Consider the following 6,000-nt stretch of genomic DNA (forward strand, 5'->3'; position numbering starts at 1 on the left):
TATTGGCGTATGGAGGAGGCTCCTTTTACCTTTTATATCATCCTTGAAATGCAAAATTTCCAAAAACCTTTTATATACGTCGACGCGCAATTTAAAAAGGAACATACCTGTCAATTTTCATGAAAATCTATTACCGCGTTTCGCCGTAAATGCGCAGCATATAAACAGTTGAACATTCAAACATTTAAACATTAAGATAAATGCCAAACCGTCGACTGAGTCTTAGATCTCACTTCGCTCAGTCAAAAAAAGATTTTCTTTGATCTACAAATATATACTCTTCACTCAATGAACGGTGATTGAAACCGAAGTTCATCACCATGCGAGATTCTCAAGACCTAGTAAAAACCGTAGTGACCCTTATTAGTGAAACGATCGTTATGAGGATCAGACTATCTCGCTTGGTTGAGAATCGTTTCGGCTTTCATCGTTTGCAGTAATTGCCGACGTGACAGTTATTCAAATTTAATGTGGTTGCTTGTTCATGTATACCGAATAACACTGCACATGCGGTTATTATTACAATAATTGCCGACGTGACAGTTATTTGAATTTAATGTGGTTGCTTGTTCATGTATACCGAATGACATTGTTATTATTGCGGCGACTGTAATGAGGCGTGCGTCGGCTTTAACGCAACAGGTACAGCGAGCGTTGACGTCACGTAACGCTCTCATTAGGTTTTTCTCGTTGACACCGATTTAGGGTGGGTGAGAGGCCTCATGGCTGGAGGGCAAAAGACGCGTGCCCCATAACGACCCTCTATTTGAATAGTGTGATGGTACAACAATGGAAGAACACGCTCCTCGATTGTGTGGTCACAGGCTTTGTTCATCGGCATAAGTTTGCTCATCATTTTCTCTGTTAGCTTATTGTAGTGGATATTTTTGATTTTCTTCAGTTACCAAGTGGGCGGGTAACTCGTTTGAATGGTAAACTGTTGCTCTGATAGACTGCTTGTTTCCTGAAAAATTGATTGGAATGTTGTTGAATGATATGTTTTCTCCAGTTCCTGATGAATTTTCTCATGGGCGATTAATATGTGTTTTCAAATCAATAAGCTGTTGCTCTGATAAACTGCTTGCTTCCTTGAAAATTGGTTGAAGTGTAGTCCTATGATACGTTTTCTATATATCCTGACTTCTTCTTGTGGGTGATTAAGAGATGTTTTCAACTCAATAGTTTATATAGGAATCATTGTTGGAATTGAGTTATGCCTTTTAGGATCAGGGACCAGGATCTACTTAATGAGAAAATTGAAATCAAGTTGAAGGGCGATCCTAGTTTGAATCAAACGCCATGAAGATACAGTATAAAGATACAATTCATGGAGATACAGTAAGGTATCTTGTGATAATAATCTAGGTAATGATCTAGACTCTATTTAGCTGTGAAGTCTTCTGTCACCTAATCGATGAACGAGTACCAATATCAAGCAGGTATTTGATGATAAAATTCTAGGGATGTGAGTATCATGGATTCAAAAATGTCTCTCACTTTAAAAATTGCTGTATAAAATTTTTAGCTCAATTGCAAAAATTTATGACTACAAAGTAAATTTTTCACCAAAAATAATTTTATCACTGGAATTAATTCTACTTTTATATTTGTGTGATACGATGTCTGAAACCGTACATTTTTAAATATCAATACTCAGTACTCAGTCTGCTCATATCATCTTTGTTCTTCACTTGAAGTTTTCTAAAACATATCCTTTCAACTCAATTCAATCTCAAACGTCCTAGATTGTTAGCACAGATTGAAGCTTGCTTATTTAGTCTAGGTTGTTAGATAACACAATTCTTTATTCTAATAAAGGCTTTTTTCTTATATGCAGAACGGAAATCGGCTCTCTTTCCACTCTCTCTCTCTCTCTCTCTCTCTCTCTCTCTCTCTCTCTCTCTCATTGGGCTTCGAGACTTTTGGTCTTCTCTAATACTCGTAATTTGTCGCAACAATCTAGTAAAAATTGATCAATACTTGACCAATAAATTGGACACCAAAAGGATGCAACAGATTTAGGAGAACTGGAATAAGAAGAGGGTCTCTTCTTTCTCACTGTTCTGTCCCTCTATCAGTTTTGCAAGACTACGAATTATCCCATCAATCATAGAATAGAGATAAGAGAACATCTTTCAATCTTAGATTCTCAGGATGAGAATAGAAACTTTCCATCGAACATTCTTCAAAATGGGAGGAAGACTTTCAAATTTTTATTTCGAGATTCTCAGGATCGGAACAGTTTTGTAACTGAAATCATAGACTTTTAGATTTGTGTGAAACGTTTCGTGTAGCCAGAACAGCCCGTTAACTATATCAAAACGAACTGATAAACAACAGATCATGACGGAAAACTGTGAAAAGAATAACGTCTCTAGTTTGATAGGAGTGGCTCACTTAGTGGGCCCATTTCAATCACAATAGATGACAGAGTTTGAGTTTGTTTGTCTGGAGAGGGGACTCGATTTGCATGCTGGCGGGAGACGCTCATTAGAAGGCACGCGGCAAACAGTTGACAGACAGGGTGGTTGAGGGACGATCGACGGACGTCTCATTGCAACCTCGCTCGACCTCAGTTAGCAAAATAAAGCTCAGCATCCATGTGAAATAGCTAACTCAAAGATGCCTCTTGTTAGTGTATCTGTGGCCGAAGGCTTTTTTCCGCATAATTACTCGCTTAAGAGAATGCACACGTACTATGACGCCTACAGCTCTACTGAAAGACTTTAGGGTCTTCATGGTAACAGGGGGTGCATGAGAGCAATAACTAGTTCAGGCGTTACCCTGTGGTGTGGAATTTCTTTGATTTTAAACTCGATGGAGAAGATTTGGAGATGGTAAGTTGTAGTAGTTGATAGAAGTATAAAGTCATGCTATATAATATAAAATCACAGTCTACATAGTTCAAATTTGTACTGCTGAAATACTGATTGGAACAATAGATTTTTTATCGAATAGAGAAGTATTATTAGTTAACAGTGTCATCACTTATTCATAATAGAAAAATTAAATAATTGTATCATCAATAATATATAAACTGAAAATTAATGTTTGTTGTAATCAATTGAATGTTGTACTTGCATCTCTAGTGTTCCATAAGGCCAAAAGTGTGCCAAAGTGTTTCAAAATGTGCCATAAGGCCATCGATTAGAATTGAATCATGTTCTGATAAGAGAGGTTTTATGCCACGTAAATAGAAGGTATCACCGCCAACTTAATGCATTTTTGGAAATTTTGACTCCAGTATAGACATTTTGTAGAACAACACTATTATGTACAGTATTATCGTTGAAAACAATCTCTATGGTGAAATCTGGTGTTGAGTGGAAGACAATAATTGCTCACTAATGTTGATTCAAATAATTATTATTCGAACCAACGTTAGCATTTTCATTCAGGTGAAAAACAGTCTGTTGTTTCCTTATGAAATGATATTCTCAAATGACAATTTAATATTAATGCCATCCAATAGGCTCCCAATATCAGCATGGGAGTACAAACCCGAAGGAAAGCGAGGCATAGGAAGACCATGAAAGAAATGGCTGCCGTTACAGGCCAATAGAGCCTAATCCTTGTAGGAAGATGATGATGATGTTGATATTCAGTCAAAGTTTGAAGAGGAAGCAACAACTGCAAGGTAAGGTTATTGTCATTGTTCACTGTTCAAGTTTGCGAACACGGAAGATGTGAAGCCGAATGACGGGATTACAATTAAGCGCGTTCAATTTAAATTTGAAAGAACGTTTGTCTTCGTCACGTCACGACTCCAGCGACTTTGCGTCGAGATAGAATGAGAAAGCATTGTGTTCAGTTTTTTCAGCGTCTGGGAGCCATCAAAAAAGAAGGTGTAAAGGGGAAAGGAAAGTGAGTCGATGCTCCTCGGAGGGGTTCTAATAACAAGATGGCGGCAGAGTGTCATGTCAAGGGGTGCTCTAATTTACGGCACTCGAGTTTTACTTTGTAAATTGTCTCTTTCTCGCTCTTTCTCGGTCGCCCTTCTTTGTGCGAAATCGCTAAAACTCACCCCTTCACCATAACACACTGCACGAGATAACGACGACGAACCCCCCCCCCCTACCCACACACCACCCTACGAGACTGTCACCATTCTCAAAAAAGCTTCTTTTTCTACAACATTCTCCCTTCCCGGTTAAATCTTTGCTCGTTTCCTCATATTGAAAAATCCTGGATAATCGAAATACTAAAGTTTAATAATAATAGTAGAATTCGAAATAATCTGTGTAGATCTACTTAAGTTTTTTAATCATATTTATTTTCAATTAAAGAGAATATGAGAAGAATATTATTATACCTTAGTAAAACAATCATCAAACCCATGATGTGAATCTAGTTGTTCTACTTACTTTCAATGTATGATACACCATCATTGAAGACAATAAATTCACATACAGTTTCCAGTTGATAAGAAAAGATAGGGATTCACTGAGGAATGTGAGAATGGATTACTATGAGAACTGAGGGGTAATAGTCAACATCAGAAAACTTTTTATAACTAAAAGAACTAAGAGTTAATAGTCCTGACTAAAAAATTTCTTCGATGACTGCTGATTGATCTTTCCATTCATAAGATATCAAAGTGGCACTTTACACAAATTGTGGATTCGACAACAAATTTGAGGAACAGCTTTATAGCTGGAGGTATCTTAGAACAGTTATGACTCAAAAACCAGAGAGGAAAAGTATATTATAGACAGTCATATGAAAATAAAATTGGTTTGAAATGTTTGAAGTTGCAACATAATGGCGGATACCTGGCCATGCTCACACTCACCCCACGAGGTTGTGTGGTAGAGAGGACTTAAAAGTCCTAACTCCGCCTAATAAATTTTTTTCATTTTCATTTCTATCAATTACAGAAAAGGGAGCTCTACAATTGGCTGATTCTCGATACGTCAATCCAATCAGCCAATCGGAAAGCTTCTTGTCCTATCGTGCCGTGCCGTGTCGTTGAGTAATAGGTACATGTGTGAGCGACTATCTTTCACAAAATCGTATTGTGAAAGCTGCATCAATATTATATATTTTTCTTAGGACTACATATTATTTATTTCAATCTCTGAGACGACTTAGAGATCAGATATGAATACTGAATACTTGACAATTAACTGTAACTTTATTTTTTCATGCTAGTTTTTTTTTAAATTTTTAATATTAAAATATTGATAATGTTTCAACCTTGTTAATTTTACTTCGATTATCTGATCACACTACTGGAAACAAGATCAGTATAATTCCCAAGATACTATTTAATTTCTACTTATGTAATTTGTAATTTGAGGAGGATATAAATTCATTTATTTATTTAGCGTATGGCAGATACACAACAAATATATAGCTCATGAGTCTAAAATTCCTAGATACACACTGTATATTTCCAAATTCTTTGAGATGTTGTGTAGTTTTCGGTCAGGAGAACATAAGCGTTTGTCTGACCACCATCATTTGCTAGTCCATTAAACGTTACCCAATGTGCACCATGGAGGCGAACTAGCATTACACATATTCAAGTTAAAAATCTGCTGGAACAATTTTGAGGTTAAAGAAGGTTAAAAATCGATTTAAATTAAATTAAATTCATTTATTCAATATACTGTGACAACTTTATATTATCATCTCATAAGAATAAGTATATTTGATATTCCTAAATGATAAGTTTGTTCATCTAGTATGTTCTACGCTAGGGTACTCGAGTTTTTTATTCCGTTACTGATGGTCGTGCGTCAATTCAAGGTTTGTTGAGTCAATAGGATCTCATCTCAGTTTCCTTCTTCCCCGGTTTCTTTCTACTAAATCTCACCTCATTCGGTTGGCATCGTCGATACGGTGAGGGAACAACAAGTAACGTTCGCAAGCCAATCTTTCCTTTTGTTTAAAGGGCGGCAGAGACTTCAACATGGATCCGTGAGCAGGGGGGGTGGGTGAAGGGTGAAGGGTGGGGGAGATCGCTGGGGCTCACAGCCAACTCCCCCGGGTGCCGGA

This window comes from Nilaparvata lugens, chromosome 2, assembly GCF_014356525.2.
Source record: "Nilaparvata lugens isolate BPH chromosome 2, ASM1435652v1, whole genome shotgun sequence".
NCBI lineage: Eukaryota > Metazoa > Arthropoda > Insecta > Hemiptera > Delphacidae > Nilaparvata > Nilaparvata lugens.